This window comes from Pogoniulus pusillus, chromosome 13, assembly GCF_015220805.1.
Source record: "Pogoniulus pusillus isolate bPogPus1 chromosome 13, bPogPus1.pri, whole genome shotgun sequence".
NCBI classification, from domain to species: Eukaryota; Metazoa; Chordata; class Aves; order Piciformes; family Lybiidae; genus Pogoniulus; species Pogoniulus pusillus.
The window spans coordinates 31,958,971-31,982,315 of record NC_087276.1 but is presented as its reverse complement, the minus strand read 5'-3'; the positions used below and the strand labels follow the sequence as shown (position 1 = coordinate 31,982,315).

The following is a 23,345-nucleotide window of genomic DNA, read 5'->3' as shown; positions in this document are numbered from 1 at the left end:
ACTGCAGGCTCATGTTGAGCTTTTCATCACCTCAGACCCCCAGGTCCTATTCCTCAGGGCTGCTCTAAGCCATTCACCACTCTAGTTTGAAATGTCACTGCGGTACAACTGCTGCACAGGAGCGCTATGGGTTATTGTATGCTTCCTCTCACACACCAAGTTGTGCAGGTGTTTATTGTAAACCTTGAGTGCTGCTGCCTGTGCCTTTAAGTCTGCCATGCTTAAATTGAGCAGGTCAGGCTCCTGCCTTGATTCTCAGAGACACACAGCAGACCTCAGTGCTTCCCTGACTGGAACTCAGCAACTCTGCCCTGTGGCTGGCAGTGCTAGGTGAGCTACCCACCAAGAACAACACGCTCTTGACTTAAACAGCTTTGTAATTTGGGGGCTTTTTTTGCAGCTTGTCCTTCATAATTCTTTCTTTTTCACTTGAAGTGGTTTGCAGACTCAATGATGCCAATGGTTTGCTCTAATTTTTTTTTTTTAAATCCCAGGAAATATTTGTTTGGATTTTCCAAGCCATCTTTTTTTTTTTCTTCTGTTATAGTTAGGTAAGTTGCCTCTGCACGTCTCCATCTTACCCTGTAGGGTTTTTTGTTTGTTTTGAAGGTCAAAGGTTTTTATTATTTAAGAGTAGCTGAGCTGGGAAAATAGCTGCCTCCCTGTCTGCTAGTCTAGGCAGGCTGCTTGACTCCTGCCTTGTGAAAACACAGTAAGAAGTATGTGTGCAGAGGATGTTGTGTTCCCTGGCACAACTCGTAAACACCCAACTTGCTTCAGCCTTGCTGCCTGGTCATGGCTGAAAGAGTCATGCAGCATAACCTGTGGTGGCAAAGCAGGGTCCTGCAGAAATACTGACAGTGACTGCCAGGAAAAGGTTTGTCTCCAGTGAAAGAATTTTGACGTATCTCCAGATTAGTGTTTGGCAAATGCTAATAGCAACGTAAAAGTGAAAGTGAAGGGAAGGAGGAGTTGCCTAAGCAGACAGCAAAGGCTGCTTCATGTCAGACCCAAGTCGTTTGGGCTCAGTGCTGCTTTCTGGCTAGCTGAGTGGTGTGGCTGCTTTCTGGCTAGCTGAGTGAGTGGTGTGGCTATCCATAGGGAAGTCCTACACTGTAACATGCGAATCCCTGAATTCTTTACTAGTAAAGTAGCAATTAATGTCTGTGCTAGAGGTGTGAAAAATATGAATTAGGGGTTTACATTTTCCAGAGGCTTTAGTAGTGGTTAAAAAAGTATTTTCTTATTAATTTTCCCTCTCCAAATGCAGGTTAACTCCAGTTCACTGGTAGGGAAGTTGAGGCAGAAGGGAAGTCAAGCAGCTACACACCTATTTCTCATTTATTTATTTAGCTATCGGAGTGTTTCTGACCTCTTCACAGAGCAGCCTCTTTAATGCTTAGTACCCTCGAAAACCGCAAAATGTATCTCTTGGGTGGGGGAACACAGATAAAGAAAGAATTTACCTTAAAAGAAAGCTGCTGTGAAGGTTGCTATGCCTTTTCCTGGGCAACGTCACTTCACTGCCTCCAGGTCAGCCGGCAGGGCAGAAGGTGCCCGGCAGGTTTCAGCAGACTCTCCATGCCTGCATACCGAGAATGCAATTAGTGAACGTGTTTGCTTTGCTGGGATGAAGCATGGGAGAGCTTCTTTAGTGCAAGTCCACCTCAAGCACTGCTAGCTTCAGCTTGCATTGGAGCTGCACACTGAGCTCAGAAGCAGAGTAGGTACTTCTGTGGTTAACACAGCTTCTGATTGTGATGTTTTTCCTTTGCCTCTAAGCTGTGCTTTTGTAACCCTGCTGGTAGCCAGGTGACCTTGAAGAGTGGGAACATAACGACTACAGTCAACGCTTTTCAGAGCCTTTGATTTGATGATAGTGCCGTGCGAGTGTCCATGACAGCAAGTGACTAACAGCTCTGAAGGTGGCCGGTGCAGCAGAGAAGCGCCCAACAGGGCTTCTTGTGTGCAACTCTGATGCTGCTTCGTAGTATAGACCCGAGGGAGCTTTTAATTCAATCTTTAACTGAATGCACCTGAGCAGAGGGTATCGAATACAGCTAACTGTAGCTAGTGGGACACAACTTCTAGCGTCCCAAGGACTGTAGTCACCTTGGGCATTTGCAGTAGGGTCTTGGATTTGCTGAGTTACGGAGTCCATTGAGTCGTGGCTAACAACTAACACCCAGGTGAGCGCAAGGATGGCAAACCTTAGGCTGTTTGGAAATGCAGATGGTTTAGCTTGTCTCTATAGTAGTAAAAGTTTGAAAAGACAGAGTTGGAGCTTTTTGTTTGTCGGCAAATGAGAATCAATGAAAACAAAACCCTGTGAGGTATTTTGTCAACCCTATATGCATGACAACAGAACTGGTCAGGAGGGAACCTGGGCTGCTTTTGTGTGGCTCCTGCACAGCAGGCACAAGGAATAAGAAACGTGATCTGATCTAGCTGGCGTTGTAAAGCAATACTTCAACCTGAGTGGCTTAGTGCTAGGAACAGAAAATCTGGGCGGTATTTCTTATGGCTACATTCAGGGCAGTGTATTCCTGACTGCAGAGCTAAAGAAAATGCACTTTGCAGTGTATGGAGAAATTATTTTACTCAAAGTTTGGCATTACCACGGTCAGTCTCTCTGGGAAACCTGTATCCTCCTTGAGGGGGTCTCACTGCTGACTTCCTAGGAGCTGCTACCTCTGATGCACCTAGAATTGAGCACTGCAGACTTCAGCAATTCTGAGAGGAGCAAAGGGAGCTACTCCCGCCCAGCTTCTGAAAGCAGGAGAAACAGAGCCAGGCCGTGTCCCTTTGCTCCAGCATGGTGCCTTCTCTTGGCCTTCTCACACCAAACACAGGACCAAAACCTCGTTGTCTAGAGGGGCAGTGACAGGAGCTGTCGGCTGGTGCGTGCTTCAGTTTATCTGTCCTTAGGTAGGAGGTGTCTCTAGACCGAGAATTCTGCCTTCGGAAAGGGCCAGATAGTGAGAGTAGGGAGAATATGAGGCACTAGAAAGTGTCTGATTCCGCAGTCTTCTCTCTGGGAATGAAAGGTTTGGTGACTCCCTAGGTGGGGGTTACAGACAATGTCATCATTCCTGTGACCCCTGATGAGCCCTATGGATTCATCTAACTTCTTGACCTCACTTAAACTTTTGTGACCTTAGCAGTGAGCAACGGATTTGCTACCTTTGTTTACTGTGGAGGGATAAAAGGAGGCTTTAGCTAAATTTCTGATTAATTCTCAGTAGATTAATATGCAGGGGAAGATTAATAGCAGGTGGAAGGCCTTGTAAGGAAGAACAGAAAGCCTTTGAGAAAGCAACAGGCAAATTTCATAGAATCAATCAGGTTGGAAGAGACCTGCAAGATCATCCAGTCCAACCTATCACCCAGCCCTATCCAGTCAACTAGACCATGGCACTAAGTGCCTCATCCAGTCTTTTCTTGAAGACCCCCAGGGACAGTGCCTCCACCACCTCCCTGGGCAGCCCATTCCAATGCCAATCACTCTCTCTGTGAAGAACTTCCTCCTAACATCCAGCCTAGACCTACCCCAGCACATCTTGAGACTGTGTCCCCTTGTTCTATTGCTGGTTGCCTGGGAGAAGAGGCCACCCCCCACCTGGCTACAGCCTCCCTTCAGGTAGTTGTAGACAGTAATAAGATCACCCCTGAGCCTCCTCTTCTCCAGGCTAGGAAAAAGAAATACAGACTGCACGTTATGCTGGGGGGAGGATGAGGAATGATTGAGCAGACAGAATGTTTCTGAGTTTTATAAAGTCCTACACCAAAATTCAGAGCATTTCTGTTCCCCTATCCTGTTTGTGCTTGAGAGCTGACTTGGGTTCACCTGCTGTAATTGAAAATTGATGGTGGTTGTATTTTAATATCATTGATATGCAAAATGGCATATCCTGCCTGTTTGATTTGCTTTAAAAGGAATGATCCTGAATATTAATGGATCAGGCTTTCTACCAAACTGCCGTTTTCTTCCCCTCCTCCCCTCCCCTTTTTTAGTGTGGGTGCAAAGGCTTTGACAGTATGGAAGTCATGAAAATAAAGAACTTCACTTCATCAAGTGCACTATTAATTATTCATTAACTGTTTGAAAGGCAGCATCTCAGCTCTCCAGATAGAGCGGGTGACTGACACTATATACCCCACAGAGTGCTCTCTGCCTTGATTTCAGCAGGCCTGCGTTTACTCATTTCAGTCCAAACTTGGGGACCTGGCCCTGGGGCTCGGCCGGGGCCTCTGCCGCCTGCCGGGGCCACTGCTGCTTCCATTTCGACTGTGCTGGTGCTCAGGCTGATGCTCTGTGCAGTGGGTGCTTTCTGCAAGGCACCACACAGCAGCACTTTACAGCTGCAGTAATGCTGCCTTCATCCGTAAGCTGAGCTCAGTCCTGTGTATTCTGCTCTGCAGAGTGGATTTGTTTCACTTTGCACTGATTTGTGTTCCAAGTCTTGATGCAGCAATGTAGAAATTGTGCTACAATTAACTTTTTCAGCAAGGCCAAATTCTGTCATGAAATGAAGAAAAAGGAAGATGAATGTATGAAAATATGATCTTGTTTAAAAGCAAATGGTAACACAGCCCCGGAGGTTATCCTATCACTAGTAGCAATAAGGAATAAAGACAAAAAAAAGTCCCTAAGGCAAACTGCTTTCAAATCCAGCCACTCTGTCCCCACCCTGTAGTGCTGCTTGGGGTTGTTGTGTCCAAAGTGCAGAACCTTGCACTTGGCCTTGTTCAGTCTCATCCCATTGGCCTCTGCCCACCTATCCAGCCTGCCAACAGACCTTCCAACAGATCCACAGCTGCTCCTAGCTTGGTGTCATCTGTAAACTCACTGATGCTGGACTCAATCCCCTCGTCCAGATCATCAGTAAAGATGTTGAACAGGACTGGGCCTAGCACTGACCCCTGGGGGTCAGTGGGGGTCTGGAATCCTAAGCAGCAAATGATTGTGGTTGCATCCTCTTCTGCCAGGCAAAGTTAGCCTGCACTTGCTAGACCTCTGCAGGTGATGCAGGAGATGTGCCTTGCTTTGTGCCAGGGACACTGCTCCTCTGCAAGTCAATGAAATATTCCAGGTTGCGCTCAATTCTCTAGCTGCTGACTGGCTTCAGGCAGCAGAGTTGGTCTGTGTTTCCTTTCCCGTAGGGACTTGCATGTCGTGGGGCTTGGCTGTTTTGTGTGGCTGGGAAAACCATGTCAGGAAGGGGCAGGGAGCTAGAAGCTAATAGTGAAACATTTCTTCTTAAGGAACAGAACACACAGCTGAAGGCAGACAATCTGAAGATGTGTTCAGAATATATCATCTAGCAAACATTTAGGAATGAGACTTGAAATATGAAGAAAGAAAGCCTGCAGTTCAATTAAATATCCAATTAAGCTATCTGCTTGGCTGCAGAATATCTTCTTGACAGACAATTAGTTCTGGGGAAGTCAAACATTTCAGCTATGAATTCATATAGGCCAATTAAAGAAACTAATCTATACTCGATGTGAAGAAGTGGTAAATCGGAAGGCTTTGGAAAGAATGTGGAGGCTTAGCCTGTGGACCTCCCTGCAGTCTTGCTGCTGCATGGGGAAGAAAGTGGTGGTCCCCTAGGTGACCATGCTGCACCTTTCTTCTCTGTAGGCTGTCTCCAGCCAGATAGTGTTTCTGGTTCCTGATTGAGCCTGGAGGTGCTGCATGCCAGCTTGGCTGTTGGAGCCAGGCACAATAGCGGAGTGCACAAGGTTATAGATGATCTATGGAATCTATGCTAGAATTGGATCACTCTCCTGGACTCAGAGCTTTGATTTGCTGCTGGATCCTCGCAAGCTGGTTCTCTCCCTGCCTCTAGGGTCTCTTCCTCCTCTCTACTGGTGACTGTCAGTCCATGGCACTGCTGAAGTTGCCATCCTCCTCCTCCTCTCTTTGCAACAAAACCAGCATGAGGCTTTACAGCAGAGTAGGACAACCTGGATTTGCCATCCCAAGGCTGCTGAGGAGCACAGGAGTGGGATGCTGCTGCTCAGGGAAGAGGGAAAAGAGCAGGGTGGTGTCAAGAGAGGTGCCCTAGAAATAACTCTGAAGTCCCAGCTGCTCTGGGAGGAAAGAACACTCAGAGGAACAAGAAGCAACAGCATCTGTTTCTGTAAGGCCTACCCCCAAGTTAGGCCCTAGCAAACGTTCAGTCTCCATGCATGTGTTGCTCTGACTCATTGCCATGTCAGCAGTGTTACAGAATGCTTCTTCTCATTCACTCTCAAAACACTTTGTGAGGTGAAATTGCCCAGGATATTCTTAGTGAGGTAGAGCTGAAATCTTATTGGTGTGATTAAAGCTTCCCCTTCCCTTCTTCCTGTATTTCCTGTTTTACTTGGAGAAATTGCTCTTGATTCTCTCTTCTTCATCTCCTGAACTTGTGAATTAACATGTCGGATGTACAGGAAATTCAGGGCATGACCTCCCTGTGTGAGCTGTGAAATACACAGTGCTGTAATTTTCCTAGTGCACAAATAACAGGGTTGTGGTTTATTGGTTGGTTGGGTTGGGTTTGGCTTTTTTGTCTTAAGAAAAAAATGTCTGACCTTGTGGTCTTGTTCTGTTCCTTGTTTCTGCAATGCTAGAGACACTGAGAAAAACTTGGTAAAGGCTATGGGGGAAAAGCACTTTTCCATGGTCAGTATCACCTCAGTGTTTGCTTGTGTCCCTGGAGGCAAACGTTCTTCTGTTTTACTCCCCCCAGCCCTTCTCAAGAACATGTCCCAGTCTTAAAAATAAATTTTAGCCATTGTAGGTGTGGAGAACTGCATTGTTACCTATAACTTGTTGATAAGCCCACTTCTAGCTTGAACTCAAGCTAGAGCTGCTGGATGACGTGAAGGTCCTGCAGAGCAGGGTCTATGATGGCCGCAGCAAGTGGCTGTTAAGAAGTGGTGCTGCTGAGACTCCACTGCAAGCAGTTGTTTGGAATTCATGGAAGGACAACACAAAGCACTTTGGTTTTAGAGCGTAGTTATCCTGACACTCTGCTTTCTGAAATTTGTTGTATTGCTCTTCCTCCTGAAACAAATGTTACTGCCACCATAAGCATATTAAGCCATAAAGAAGTCTGTCTCACGGGGGGGTGTGTGTGGGTGTGTGCAGGTTTAATGTATTCCTTGTGTGTGTGAGACAAGCTGAATATGTGACATGTGCAGCCGCTGCAAAGTGGATTTAAACCTCCAACGTGCCACCAGAGTGACACTTCAGAAGTTGGTGCAGGTTTCCACACTAAACCATGGCTAAGCAGCACTGCTGCTCGGTGCATGCAGCTCCTGCTTTTCTTCCTTTTGCCTCTAGCTATAGCTTGCAATAGAAACGTTTGTCTGATATGCACTTGGAAGTTAAGCACTGCTTGCTTTTTTTCCTCCGTGTTGTTGCTTAAGGGGAAAAGTGTACCAGGATGATCTATTGTGGGCAGTTAAGTAAATCCAGCTCCAATTTGTCTTGTGCACTGCTGTCAGTAGAACATTTCCCATGGCCCGATGGGGGCAATTTCCAAATATGCCAAGTATTGCCAGGTTCCATGGAGAAAAACAGAAACATTACTGAGTAATTCAAAGTGAAACTCCACTGCTGGCTCTGTCTCTAGCTCTGCCACCCTTCATCGTGGTGTATCAGTGACTGACTGGCTGCCTCTGTCCTAGACTTAGATGTTGACCTTCCTGTACTGACAGAGAGATTTCTTCCCCGTTTGACAGTGACCTTTCCGCTGCGATCGCTTCCATGGCATACAATATTAATGGGGAGACAATGAATAATAAATGCTTTCCAAGACAGCCTGCTTGTTTCAATTAGATCATTGGATTTCCCAGGAGTGGCTTCCATATATTGCCAGGTGTGGTGCAGATGCTTGTGCTGGCAAGCATAGTCTGACATTCGAAGAGAAAAAGATAACTGATTTTGCTCAGACATCTCTCAAAACATGACACTGCCTGGCAGATGTGAAAGGCTTCCTAGGCTGATGCTTGCCCAGGAGGTCAATACGTATAGAGTAATGTGGGAGGCAGGGCAGAGATTTTGGACCAAATATATGAGGAATCTCCAGATGAACAACAAATGGCTTTTGTGCAAGGTGGTTTGGACATAGGCTTATGGAATACGTTAGAGATGAATAAAGACTGCATTGTTCTTCTGACTTCTTACTGCTGTTGAGTGGTGTTGAGATTTTATGTTCCTAGGCAGCTCCTGCATCCCACCTTTCCTGCCTGCCAGTGGAGTTCTGGCAGGGATGCTCATGCAGGTGAGAAGCTGCACATAAGCAAGCACCTAACTTTAACTCTGTGTCAAATGTTGTCCATCGCTTCAGCTGTCGAACCGATGTGGCTGCACACCGAAAGTACTTCGTAGTCATGTCTGGAGTGTGGCTGCCTTGCCACTTTCTGCCCACAGTAAGTGAGCACTCAGTATTTCCATCAACAAGCACAGGACAGAAGGGTGAGAAGCTGTGCTACCTGGCTCCTGGTGTTGTTTTCCCTCAGGTGTAATTGTCTATTGCTGGTGACTATGATGGGGAAAACTCCCTCTAAGCAGCCGAATGACCCATGGCCGTTCATGACTTCTTTAGCTGCCTATAGGACCTGACAAACCACATTAAGCACAAGTTTAACCCAAAGTCCCTCTGCTGCTGCCAGTTACAGCAGTGTGTCGCACACAACCTGCTGCAGGCATTTCTCACAGGGCAGTACAACTGCCGTGTGTTTCCTCCCGTGCAGCAGGACCAAACCCTTCTTTTATAGCTTTGGGCAGGGGTTTGTGCTTCCTAATGAGCTGAATTTGCTTCCATTGAGGAACTACATTTGGAGAAAAGAGAAAGAAATAAAAAATGTCCTCATTTCCTGACACACCTCCCTAAGTATCTCAGCTTGCTGAGTCCCCACAGGCTGCCCTGCAGGGACACAGTCTGTTTGCTGATATCCTAATGGCAGTGTTTTAGTGGCTCTGAACGGATTTGTTTGTTTGCTTGTTTGTTTTTTTTTGTGTTTCCTGAAAACGCCTTGCAAAAGCAATGTTTGTATTTCTGCTGGGGTGATTTAGTCTTCTCGTGTTTCAGCCAGGGAGCTGCTTATTTTATGTAGGAGAAAAGCACGGGGCTGAAGCAGAGGGAGATGATCCAGACTAGTGACTGAGATCTTCTGTTCATCTAGACCCCTCCTGAAGCTTACTTAGGTTGAAGACAGTGTCCCAGCTGAGAGGTGTTTTACCTGTCTGACACACAAACTTTGGCTTACAGAATCAGCCAGGTTGGAAGAGACCTCCGAGATCATGCAGTCCAACCTATCGTCCATCCCTACCCAATCAACTAGATAGTGTGGCTGGATTCCCTTCTGAGGCCAGCACAACTCTGTTCCTGTACAGATTCTGTAGGTAGCTGAGGGATCTCTGCTCTGGAGATTCTACTTCTGGTCCTTTTCCCTATCCCCAACTTGTGGACTAGGATCACAGCAGTGTCAGTGCTATCGTCAAACTCACTTGCTATTGTTGAGTTGAAACTTCTGCACCACACAGCATCTAATGTGGTCCACTTTACTTCTTGGCAGCTAATGGTTGCCTTATGAGTTCTGACTGATAAGATTAGAGAAGTTCTGGATTTTTGCTATAGTTCACTCAGATGAATTAGAAAGAAAGATCTCTTGGAATTTTTGTGCTAAGTCTTAAGACACAGTTTCGTGGAGCAGGTTTCTGTTTCCAAGTCATGGATGCTTGCTTGTATTTTTTTTTCCCCAGAGATATTTTTAGGAACCCTACAAACCACAACCACCTGTAAAAAGTACAAAGACTAAAGCTGAGGTGGTTTTCCCCAGAACAGGTCTGACTATGCTGTGTAGGAGCAAGAAGTCCTGTTTTGGAAGTGGTCACTCAAGCTTTTTTCCCACAGTGGGTTTTAGATAACCCAGCTGGTAACCTTTCCACAGCAGAAAAGTTGATTAAAGAGCAGATTAAAACAAAAAAGTCATATTGCCCTCCCTTCCTCCTGCCATATGGCTGTCAAGTCAAGGAATATGTCAGCATTCCCTGTGGCTGTTTTCCTGCCATCCTTCCACGAGGTTGTGTCCAAACTCGGATGTTTCAGCATGGGTTCCTGTGGGGCTGTGGGAAGCAGGCAGGGCAGCCATGGACTGCACAGGTAGTACAGTGCCAGTAATGTCCAAGTGTGCCCTGGGCCAAGGCTCTGCTGGGGACAGGCATGACAGTCGTTGGTAATTAACTCCAGCTGCCCTTCCACCTTCTCCCCCTCCTCTACCTTACCTCAGATGTTGCCTTATGCCCAGAGGAAGAATGAAGGGTCAGCCACGGGGGTTAGGAAGCAAGTGGATTAATCAGAGAGACGGAGGGTGAGGTTAGAGAGAAATGCAGTTCAGAGCTCAGGTGAAGAGTGACTCCCTTATCTATGATTGGATTTTTGTTCTTATACATCTCAGCAAGCCTATGAGTAAAGTAGACATCATTCTTGTTTCTCTTTCACAGCCTGTGATCTAGTTCTCACCAAAATGTTGTAGCTAGCTTCAAACTAGCACATGGGGTTGTTCAGCCTGGAGAAGAGAAGGCTCAGGGGAGACCACATTGCTCTCTACAACTACCTGAAAGGAGGTTGTAGCCAGGCAAGGGTTGGTCTCTTCTCCCTAGCACCCAATGACAGAATAAGAGGACACAGCCTCAAGCTGTGCCAGGGCAGGTGCAGGCTGGATATTAGGAAGAAATTATTAATGGAAAGAGTGATTGCTCATTGGAATGGGCTGCCTGGGGAGATGGTGGAGTCCCCATCCCTGGAAGTCTTTAAAAGCAGGCTGGATGAGGCACTTAGTACCATGGTACTAAGTGCCTCATTCAGCTGGGCCTGTTTAGCCTGGAGAAGAGGAGGCTCAGGGGTGATCTTATTACTGTCTACAACTACCTGAAGGGGCATTGTAGCCAGGTGGGGGGTGGCCTCTTCTCCCAGGCAACCAGCAATAGAACAAGGGGATACAGTCTCAAGTTGTGCCAGGGTAGGTATAGGCTGGATGTTAGGAAGAAGTTCTTCACAGAGAGAGTGATTGGCATTGGAATGGGCTGCCCAGGGAGGTGGTGGAGGCACCGTCCCTGGGGGTCTTCAAGGAAAGACTGGATGAGGCACTTAGTGCCATGGTCTAGTTGACTGGATAGGGCTGGGTGATAGGTTGGACTGGATGATCTTGAAGGTCTCTTCTAACCTGGCTGATTCTATGATTCTATGGTTTAGTTAATTAGAGGGGTTACTCGATGATCCTAAAGGTCTCTTCCAACCTGGTTAATTCTGTGATTCTGTGTTCAACTGAACAGGGATCTCATTTCATCCCTCACCCAGACCCCTCCCAAAACATACCTCTGCTGCATTGAACCAACTCGCTGTAAAGACAAACTCAAACCAAGCCCGCACTGGCTTTAATCATGTTGCAGAGAGTAATTGTGGCAGTGCAATTATTTTAAGGCAAAATCTAGTCCCAAAGTGCCAGTGAGTCAAAAACAGGTAATGAAGAAAGAAGATCTTAAATGATTGTTGCTGGGAGTATCTTCCAGCTCCCGCATGAATCAAATGAAGTCATGAAATACAGGTAGGTGGAGGCAGTTCATTGCATCTTTAGGCATACATCAAGCAGTCCTCCTGTCATAAATTTTACAGCACCTTTAGCCACCTAGGTCTTTAACTTGCAGAGAACTGGCTTTCTGCTTGCATTAGATGCATCATACATGGATGGTATTTATGTAAATCACGAGATTTTCTCCGTGAGATCATTTTGTGGAGAGAGATTTGAAATAATGGCTTTGGACTGGTTTGATTTTCTACCTTTGACTTGACACTGTTCTTCTAGGGGGAGAGAGTATTGAATGTGCTGTGATAAACAATGCTGCAGTGACAGATTTAGGCTTTAAATGAAATTGTGTTCCATAAACTGTGAAACAAAGAGTCATAACTTACCCTTAGCTACATGCATTTCAGGGAAAATTATGTTTCATGCTCTGATCTACGCTGTATCATTTTACTGAGTGGCCTCGTGTGCAGCATCAATCAAATCCACTGAAGATGGGTGAGAATCTCATTTAAAACCAGAGAATACAAATCATAGATTCATCTGCCTGGTGGGAAGGAAAATGTTCCATGGGTCCCACTTTCTCCAGTTACAACTGAATTATTTTCGTGACTCTCCAGAGAAGAAACTCCTGCAGTCTTGGTCCTCCTCTGTTTAGACATTTGGATTGACTGCTTCTGGGAGGCTTGTCCCAGGGCTGCCTTTGAACCCTTTGGGGTGCTGGGCACCCAGCTCTGCTCCCGAACACCTCCCACCCCTGCTTGTTCTTCTCCAACATCTGAGCCTGGGAAAAGCAAAATGGCAAACTTTCAGTTTCCAGGAGGTGTTCTACACAAGCTCATTCCCAAGCCCTGCAGTTGTGGCAAAGGACTACCCTTGAAGACTAGCCAGAGGATTCCCTGAGAAAAATGGTTGGGGCTGCAGTCCTGCTGCTCTCTAGGCAGAGCGAGGAAAGGTGTTTTGAGAACATCTTTTAGAGCTGGAGCCATTGTGTCGTTGTGCCTCCTTAGGCGAGGCAACGCTCTCTACACACGGCTCTGCTTTCCAGACACAGTTTATTGTCTCTTGCTTGGTAGTGGTAGCTATATCAGTCTGTTGCCAGGGAAATAAGGTTTCTAATGTGATAAATTCTGTGTTAGAACCTGAGTCTGAAGATAAATGAGATCAGAGATTTGAAAGAGAAGACTTCTGATTTTTTCCAAATGCCAGCAGTGGTGTTAATGAACAGAAGCAGGAGGGGAGTTGACTCCTGTGGGTAAACTCTGTGAAGCAGGAGGCCCTGTGGAACTTGTCAGAGTCTACAAACCTTTCCCCTTTTATTTCTTCAACTGGGAACAAGTTTCTAATGATTGTCCAGAATAAAGAAGTTCTTAGCTGTGTTAATGAGAAGCAAGGAAGAGCTCTCTGTCGTTTCTCTTTGCTGCTTTCCCTGTCTGACTTCCAACCAGACCCTGGCTGGCCAGGCAAGGAAAGGCAGTGATTGTGCTCTGGTCCACGATGGGAATAGATGACTGCTTTCTGACAAACAAACTGAAAATTAACTTCTCACCCAGGGCTTAGGCATCCACATCCTTGTGCCTAGGACACATTGTGCTGGTGATTTAGCTTGCTAAACTCTGTGTGCAGCTGCTCTGCCTACAATCACCTGCTGAGATGATGCTACGGTCAGGTTTACACTGTGCATAGCTATAGATACTAAACACTTAACCCGTATCTTGCAGAGTCCCTTCCAGTGTTCTTTCCCCCTTCTCTTCCTCATCTCTAATTTCCTGATGTTGCAAGAGGAGAGGCTTAGGAAAAGATGCCGAGCAGGGTGGCAACGGTTGTGTCTATGCTTCACATGCCTCTGCGCCCTAGGGCTCTGAACAGACTGCAGCGGTGGTGACTGCAGGACACCAAGCAGCGCTGTGCCTGTGTGCTGCAGGCAAGAGCCTGGTCTCCGTGGCTACAGGAAAGCAGCTATGCACTTTTTCTCTTACCTTTAATGCCATTGCTTTTCTTTGTCAGCTTGGCATCAGCAGGCTCCTCGACAGCCAGAGGGAGGGATGGTGCCACTTTGTAAGAGGTCTTTCCCCAATCTGCTTTAGTCTCATTTCTGCCCCTGCCTATGCCAGACACCTGTGGAAGACCAGACTGGACAGTCTGCTCCAGGCTACTTTGATTCTAGCTGCAGAGGAGACAATCTGATTCATGCTACAAGAGCCATCCATGTTTCATTCTCAACCTTCCCCTTAAGAAATGCGCATTCTTATTTCTCCCAGATTTGTAGCAGCATTTCCTGCCCATGTTTCTCTCTTGATGTCTTACCCAGCTCCTTTCCTTCTTAGTTCTGGCTGTTTGTGCAGCTCATGAAACCTGTTCGTAGCCTGTATCAGCTGCCTGCGTTTTGGGCGTGAGAACGTGGATTTTTAGAACCAAGATAGAAAGTCACTTTTCAGTGTACTGGCAGGGGAACATCTAACAGCTGTGAAGAATGATAAGAACAACTTGTGACATCTGCCCCTCTAGAAGGAGGTTGCTGATACTCTCATTTCCTATCAGATAAATCTTTGAGTGCTGCAATGTTTACATATTTAAATGTAGATTTGAAAGGGAAGTGACTATTTAGTTTAGCTAAAACTCAAACTATTTGCACTGGCTTTAATATTAGCTGAACACTTTGCTCCCAGGTTAGTGATTTTCACCACAGCTCAGACTATGCTTTTTAAAGTAATTTATGCCTGGAAAGGCCAGAAAGAGAGAAGCCTGCATGGCTGAGGGGCATGCATAGGCTGCTTGCTGGAAGGTGCTGATGTTACTGCCTTGCATCACCCCTGCATTTCAAAGAGAGTTTCTGATTTTCCATGCAGGACTGAAACTGGATCTGTCACACAGCTTTTAATTCAACATTATGGCTGTGACCTGATGAAGTCTGGGTGAGGGAAGTCTGGAAAGATGAGTTTCTGAAGTTGCAGTGACAAAAGTGAGAGGGCAAACAGCCCAACCAGTCATCCTCTGTGCACATGAGACTGTTCCAGGCTGCCTGTCTGGAGGGCACAGACAGGTAGAGAGTGTTTTACCCACAGTCTGACCTGAAAAAGAAAACAACCACCCAAAAAAAACATTTTCACTGCTTCCACCTGCATTTCCTTGTCCACAGTTTCCTTCCATTTGACCTGCAATTAAAACAGGCAGAAAATGTCAGAGTAAAATGCACCTGCAAATTCATAATGGTAGAATGGCTTCTTTCCCTCTGCTTTTCTCTCTTCTAGTGTAAATGCTTTTTGGCTTGGATTTCCTCAGTCATAGGAGACCATGATTTTGTGTCAAACCAAACAGCAGTATGTGCTGTGTGCCTGTGGGTGGTAAAGCAGTGCAAACACTGCACTTCGGAAAACATTAAGCAGACAGACGTCTATAGGCAGTGAGTCTGGGAGCTGGCCCACGCTCCAACACGACAGAGAAAGTGTTGTAAATCATAATGGGCTTATGGCTTAGTCTTTCTTCTTCCCATAATCCATATGGGAACCACGGCGACTGCCCTGTGCAAAATCAGGGGAAGCTATGAGCATCTCCATCTAGCAGTGAAGGGAAAAAGAGCTGCCCTGCCAGTGGGCCAGCAGTCATGCCTGAACTAGTGTGCAACTCACTTTGAGATACTGAAGTCATCTGCTTTGAGTAATACCTGATGCTCCTCTGGCATGTGAAGTAGTTATCTGTGCAAAAGGTGAACTTCAGACTGTTAGAATCATTAAAACCAGTTAGTGCAGGCTTTAAAAGCAGCTCCTCTGCTCCCAGTTTTGTTAGCTGGAGTGCTTCTCCCCTCTTCCTGCCTTCATTCATAGCAAAGGCGAGGTGAGAGTCTTGTTAAAAACAAGTCAGAACAAAATGACCCCTACCAAACAGCAGGTGGCTTAACAGGGCCTGGAGTACATCAGGATACAACATGTGTCACAAAAGCTGAGCGCCCTGTCATGTAATGCTGGCTTATTGTAAAGAGCTCTACCAATGGCCCAGGTGAGCAGGGGGAGAGAAGCTGACAGGTTCACGCAGCAATTGAAGCCAAGGCTGTTTCTGCTTGAGCAGACAATGTTGATGTCAAGGTAAGTCTGCTGGTGCTTATTGACAAGCTGGGGAAAAGTAGAGAGAGAGACAAAGGGCTCTAGAAAACCTGTTTCAGCACATCACACATCACCTTTCCACCCTGAGAAAATGCAGAAATCTCACTGCGGGAAGACAGAGTAGGCAGAGTAGCAGCCCTGTGTGAAGATGACATTTGGTAGTGTTTGCTTTGCATTTCAGGCCCTTGGAGAAAGATAATTACTACCACGATTTCCTGTTAATGTGCAGAGCAAGATGCTGATGGCAATTCAAAGCTGAAACGTTCCCGAAGATGGATTGTTTGTGCCTTGCTGTACTGATTGCAGCCTGTTGGTGTAAGCAATAGCTTTGCTGCAATGGGATGCAGTGGCGCTCCTAGGGAGAAGGAAGGGAAGAGAAGAGAGATCAGGAGGAGGAGCTCTCAGCCTTGGCATGGGTATTTAGTTATTTTCAGCTCTTACTAATTTAAATGTTACTGCTGAAATAGTTCTTTGTAGTCTTTGAAGATCTCCTGTAGCTATCACTGTGTTTAGAAGCGTCTATACGGCACCCCCACAATCGGGTGAATTCCAGCACCGACTGAACACATGGAAGTATAACGGTTTGCACCACCCTCTGATGTTAAGGGGAAGCACACAAAAGCTTTCCAACAGCGCCAGAGCTTTCCCATTAGTTTTAAAGTGAGCCTGTTGCCCATAGCTGCAAATCTTGCATGTTTGCTGCCTGCCCCACTGGGTGATGACTCTTGTACAAAGTAAAGCAGGGCTTTGTGTGCTAGTGTAGATGTGGGGCTTCAGGGCTTGTTTCCTGGAACCAGGCTTTTGGGAATGCTGCAGCTCCTTTGCTCACAATTCGCCTACCATGTCTCTTCAGCTTGCCACTGCTGCACTTTCTGCAGTTGGCCTACGAATGGCAGCAAATATAAAAAGAGAAGCAGTATGCAGAGCTTCTTCCAAGGTTATTGATACCATAGCAAAGTGCTGCTGGTGCAAATGGGCCAGTTCTGGAATGCAATTCCAGAGCCTTTTAAGAAAGATCTTGAGAACAACAGCTTTCTGCTGGGCATCTTGCTGTTAACCTCTAGACATCATCCATGTGCTCTTTGCTCTTGTTTGAGGCCAAAGCAGCCAAAGGCAGGGGCATTGTGTAAAGTGAAGGCAGGCTGTTAGAGAAAGAAGTCTTTTGGAAATTCATGCCAGTTGTAGGGCCAAAATCAATTAAGGGATCAAGTTTCATGATTGGAAGAAAGCCAACTAATGTTATCAGAAGACATTTTTAAAGCAACAGCTATAGAATATTTTAGTTAGAACCTCAAAGTTTCATAACTCAAATCCACTCCTGCAAGTCAGCAGAAGATGTGCAGTGGGGCTGTGCAGAGCAAATGTGTGATTAACCGATGGCAATTCTGTGTTGTCTTAGTCCTGTCCTGTGTTCTTAACAGTAATACACTTATGGAGCACACACAGGCTGTAGGGTTGTTGGTTCAGCCTGAGAGCAGACAAGCACCTCTGGGAATAGATGAATGTGTCACTCTTGGGTTTGTATGGGACACAAGAAATCGTTTCAATCCTGTCTTTAACTCTTGTCTATCTCTGCTGTTAACCCTAAATTCCAGTTGTCTTAGAAATGCTCTTCAGCTTATTCTGCCAGGTATAGAAGTGCAGAAATAGGCTCTCTCAAGAAACAGCCAACATGGCCTCTTTCTTGTAAACAACCAATATTTCCACTGCCCAGGATCATGCTTTCTTAATTAGAGAGGAGTCACTGCTGAAGGTCAAAGCCTCTGACACTCGATTTCACTTGGGCTAGATGTTACACAAAGAAGTCACTAGCATCAGCTGTTGAAGAGATGCTTTAGCTCTCACTTCCATTGTGCAGGAGGAAGGAATCAGGGAATGTGTACCTCATTTCTCTGAGATACTGAGTGGTTACTGTCTGGGCTTTGCAGCTCTCAGCCTTAGGTGAACAGTCAAACTGTCAAGGCTGTGGGGCTGGCTTTTTTGTTGTGGTTTTTATAATCGGGTACTTTTTAACTTCCCCCTTGTGTCTCTTCTGTAGCAAATTCTCATAGACAGAAGTGTCTACTGAAAGCTTCTCTTGCAAATGCATCTTCCCAGTGATCTCTAAAGCATCTGGCATGTTTCTTTTCTGCTGTCAAAATTCAGTGGCTTAAAATAGAGATTTATCAGTCTTACTTGTCTACTATACATATGTGTGTGTGTATATATACACACACACAGAGGCCATATGCATATCTATATCTCTTTATATGCCAACTCATTTCTTCCAGTAGAGCTAGCATCTTGAAAACTGGTCCTGTGTTTCTGCATCTACTGTTGCATTTCTGTTGCACAAGGCAGCTATTTAAAACCTCTCGCCACGGCTAAAGCAGCAGTTAAAGCTGGTCAGGGCAGGGTGTGTACCTGTAAACATGCAATGTATCTACAAAACCAGCAGAGCAAACTTCTGTAAATGCTGTTCTCTGGAGAAGAGGCATCAATTTGCATGTTCCTTGTGAACAGGGGAGAATAGGTTCTTCAGGAGGCACAACTTGCGGCTGAACGTTTCCCAAGCGCTGTCAGACTCTCCTCACCCCTCACACTCTGAAGCTGTGTAATTGTCCCTCGATATCTGCTGTCCATTACATTTATTAGCCCGTGGGCTAGTACCCAAGTCCTGTGTGTGCACTTGGGTTTATTACTTCGTGGCTGGTTTTGTTTCGCAAGAGGTAGTTGTGACTACCTACTAGCAAGATTAAAAAAAGTGCATTTTCCCTTTTGTTACTACAGTGGGAGAATTCCTGCAGCTTTCCTTTTAATAAAATGCATTAACTAGACCACTATGAGCAGTATCAGTGGCTGTAGCAGCCCAGCACACATTCAAAGTAAACCACCTAGGTAGGAAGGGCACAAACCTCAGACAAACATGTTTGTGTTTTAAATCTCCTTGGAAAATAATCTCTGAGAGAAGTTGCTTGTGCAGTGATTGAGAAGCAGCCTGACTCTATCACAGTGACTCCTGACAAAATTACTTTTTTGCACAACACAGTGAACAAAAACCTAATTTAATTTGGTTTATGATGCATAAAGATGAGCTGAAAGGGTTTGTTTATTTCCTTTCCTGGTTCGTGCCTGTGGTTAGATTTGGAGCAGTTAGTCTTCCTTAGTTTTGCTGGACTTGTCCTTTGGACATGGAGAAGCTTTTCAATGTCATCTTTGTGTGCCTTTCCCCTGGAGAAGAGGGATGTGTGTTCTGCTGCTGCATGGGCCTGAGCTCCTCAGCAGAAGCTGGTGCTGCTGAGACAAACAAGAAAACCAGGATTATAAAGCAGTGCCTAAACCTTGCTTCTTGTTTTACTGTTTACTCAGGCAGAGAACAATTATGTACGGTCACTGCTGTCCTAAATCCTCTGTTTGTTTCCGCAGCAAGATGTGACACTCAGCATTTTTCAGGTCAAAAATAGTCTCTTCTAAATGGCAGTGGTTTCCTATACCTTATCAGCATAAGGAAATAAAACGCCTTAAATAGGCTTTTCAAATTCTGAAGGAATGTTTTGTTCTTCTCCTTTTAGTCATGTAATAGGACAAACTGGTCCAAACCTGGAGTGTTTGTGGCTGCAGGTGCCTTCACGCTTCAGTCACTACATACATCATCATTAGTCAAACTTCGAAAATGTTATTCCACCACCACTCATTAATCTGGCATCAAGCTGGAGATGTTATAATTAAGGTGGTGGCAGGATTTCCATTACTGACTATTTTCTTCAGCAGAAGGAATAGTTAGTGCCTGCCAGCAAAGGAAATAAATTATGATGCTGGCTGCTTGGTGCAGCCATCAATTCAGAGTCCTCTGTCTAGCTGACCTCCAGTCACACTCTCCTGAGATCAGCCTTGAAAGGCAGCACACAGGTAGGCAATGCTGATTAATTATTATATGTACCAAAAGGAGAGCGAATGATGCAGAGGATGGGGCACAGAGAGCCTGATGAGTTGTTTATATCCTGCCCAGACTCCTCTTTGTGTCTGTGGACTGGTCCTGTCCTGCTGAGGACTGGCAGAGGTGTAGCAGAACTGCATCCTGAGCTTGTGGGACAAGTTGTTTCTTAACAAGTACTTCTTTTGGTCAGTTAATAAGTCCAGCCGTGCAATGAAACAGACTTGCAGCACTCAAAGGAAATGAGTTGTGTTCCCCTGTTACAAGCTGCAAAAGAGTGAAGCAAATTCCCGTTACAGAAGCACGGCACCCACTGCCCATACTGCAAGCCAGAGGTATCTACTGGCTGCACCACTCGCCCCAGCTGGATTGGTGGCGTGCACAGAGTTATGCAGACGAGGGACTCTAGTGCATTGGGGAGCAACTTCTTCTCCACTGTGTAAATCCAGAAACTACATTCTGGTGCTTGAAGCATTTTTCTCTCTCTCCTCTTGGTGGTTTTCTGTTTTCAGTTGCACTGTCTCAGCCCTTGGTGAGTTCCCTAGCACATACAGCACATCTGATATTTGGAGCTGGTTGGCCTGTCAGGTGAACACCAAAGCACATGTGCTTGCATTTGGCATCAAGGAGATGCCTTTAGGTTTTAGTGGCCAAAGCTGAGTGCTGAGAGGCCCTGCCTGTGGTGCTGCCAGCCTCTGGAAGAAGGTGGTTATGATGCCATCTCTAGCGGCAGGTGCAGCACTCGTCTGCTCTGCCCCCCCTCCAGCAGCTGCCACTGGCTCAACGGCGTTCTGCAGCACTGTTCTGCATTTCCACCTCTCCCTGAGCTTTTCCACTACAGCTTCTTTTGGGTTCAGGCTGTTTCCCTGAACTTAAGAGCAGAACTCTCTGCTCCAGACCCTGCAAACCCTCTGTGTCTGCAGTCACTTATGCAATGAAGTAGGGAATTCTGCCTTGGTTTGTGGACACTTGCAAATGCTTGTACCTTCTGGCAAGCTGCTGTCCTACAAACTAGGATCAAGTTGACAAGTCACTCCTAATGAATGCTTTGCGGTGCAGATGGTTGGGGAACAGATCTGCTGTTTGTATCACTGCATGAAGACCGATGGTTGATATTTACAGACTCACAATCCGCGGTGATTGGATTTTTCTTAATTAGGAAAAGTGGGTGGACAGTTTTGTCACTTGGAGAGGTTTTTACCAATTAAAAGGATCAATAACTTTTTTTTTCTCCGTGAAGCCTGTAGACCAAATCCACAGAAAAAACATCTGAACTGGAATAGATGAGTAAGGTAACTGTTTATCTGAGTTGCTTGTGGTAGATGAGTGCTATATGCTAAAGCAAAGCCTAGCTCCAGCTGGGTCCAATCCAACAAATGCTTTTTTGCAGTCTACCTGCCTTTTTTTCTAATGTTATCTGCTTTCCTATGAAGAAATTAACTGCTGTTAATTTCAGTGAAACTTTACACATAACCCGTCTCATTTTTTGTGCAGGCACTAATTTAAAATGACATTAAAGGAGCATGATCTTTGTACTGTCTCTGCTGCACCACTGCCAGTTTCACTTTCTGTGTTGTGGTGCAGTGACCCTGGGCTACAGGTGACTGCAGGCTTTTCATTTGTGTTGGGCTGCTTTTCAGAGTGCTGGAGTCCAAATGTGTGTATGAAGCCACTGGGGTTCTGCTTCACCAGTCAGGCGCTAGACATGGCAAGAATCCCAGCCTGGATCTGAATCTGTGTTCCAGAAACTGCGGAAGAAGAGAAAATCCAAGAGGCAGTAACCTTGACGCCTGCTAGGTCCTTCTGTGACTGTTTCAAGGCTGGTTTTGTGGGCTCAGGCAAACAGCCATGATCCACAAGCCAGCCTGTGGGCCACAATCGCTATCAAGCAGCAGCTCCTCCAGCCTGCTGTGAGAGCTGCTGCACTTGGTGTTGGAAAACCTTTAGTGCATTCAGAGTGGGATCTGGAATTACTTTGATAAAAGAAAGAGTGCTTTGAATCTTCACCCTTGTTTGGTGGTTGCTAGAGGTCAAATCCTACACAAACTGGGAGTCTAAGGACATTCCAAGGCAAGGCATGTTTTACAGATGAACTCAGCTCAGGCAGGTACATGGGAAGACAGATGGACAGATAAGGAGCTGTAAAATACTTGGATTAGTTAAATTGGTAACACCCCCCCTGAGAGAGTGGAGTCAGAATACAGTCTGGGAATGGTTAAGGGCATGCTATTCACGAAAGGGTATGCAGGAGACCCTACAAATACTTATGCAGCTGTTTAGTCATTAAAAGGATGGAGCACTGACCACAGAGGACTTCAACTGCTTCAAACTCGGCAGGGATAAAAATAGTTTCATGCCAGAGGAAACAAAGTCACCAAAAAGCTGAGCAAGTGGTAAAGTGTAAGATTGTTTCCTCTCATAATTTATACATAGCAAAGAAGAAAAATCAGAATATTTTGGGCATAAGTGCAGGAAATGAAGCAGGACCTGTATGATAAATAAGATAGAATACTGGTGAGCTTCTAGAAGGCTGAGTGATCATAATGCAGTTGAGTTTGAAATATTCATGAGAATACAGCATGCACAGAGGAGTGGCACAAAAACTTTAGTGAATTGAAGGGTACTGATGGGGATGCAACTATTGCCTACAAAAATGTGTTGTGGGAGCACGAGGGAAATGCTTTAGGAGCACAAAGATGCAATCTGCATTCCTTCCCACAACATGTAAATGTCAAACATCTCCTCAGACATCACAAGGCAATGTTTTAGGAGTGAAAAAAGAGACTGGAGAAGGATTAAAAAGAATCAGCCCTGGTCAATGATAAAAACCAGAAAATATCATGAAGCAAAAGTAACACACAGAGGATAGAAAGCAAGACCTGTGAAGCCCTAGAAAATGGCAAGGCAATTATGTTCTGCAAATGAAACTTTCTTCTGCCTAAAAGTAATAATGGGAGGCAGACCAGAATTAAGGGACGTTGAGCTCACAAAAAGCCCATCTCCTCCTGCCACTTCATGGTTTCCTAATCCTTGTCTTTTATCCTCACACTTCCTGCTCTTCAGGGTGACATTTGCATGGTTTTATTCACTTATGTTTCTGACTAGAAAATCTCAAAAGAAATCCTGTTTGTGACCTTTGTGTTTACTATTACCAGTTAATTCCTACTATGCCTCCAGTCCTTTTAAGACCTTACTGCCCACCTGAACTTATTGGCCTGATCCAAGATTTATCAGCATCTCAAAGCTAGATTTGGTTTGATTGCACATGCTTGATTAAAGGTTAAATGGAAACAATCATTTTGTCCTGGTGCCAAACAGGGTTGCTTGGAGATTTGGTTTGAAGAGAAAGGCTTACACAAAATGGCTCTGACATGCTTAATTGCCTCACCAATGCTGAGCCTGGAGCCTTAGGCTCCCCACTTGTATGAAGAAGACTTGGAAGAACCACTAAGCTCATGCCCTTGCTCTGATAATACACAGAGTGACCTTTAGCTCATCAAGGGAGGAAGGACAAAGATTATAGTTCCAACTGTAATCTCTCCTGGTTCTGCTTTTTCTCAGCAAAGTGGGCTTTAAGGACTCATGTGAGAAGTTAGATTCACATGCTCACAGCAATGAAATGCTTCTTTGCTCAGTTGCTGTTTTCTATTGAGGGTGCATGAAGGTGGCTGGAAAAGATGGGTGTAGCATTAATAAGAGAAAAGGAGGCACTAAAAATTAGTTCCTAACTGCTTTCCTGATTACTGGCA

The 23,345-nt window shown here is 45.6% G+C and overlaps 1 long non-coding RNA gene across 7 annotated transcripts in view; it reads left to right on the top strand.

The window, feature by feature from the left end:
* Nucleotides 1-255: 255 nt before the first annotated feature.
* The window catches only part of LOC135180972 (uncharacterized), a 227,069-nt gene continuing 203,979 nt past the window's right edge, over nt 256-23,345 (top strand). For all 7 annotated transcript variants that reach the window (XR_010304626.1, XR_010304628.1, XR_010304630.1 and 4 more), the window contains exon 1: nt 256-330. This is a non-coding gene — a long non-coding RNA (uncharacterized LOC135180972). The remainder of the gene's footprint in view (nt 331-23,345) is intronic.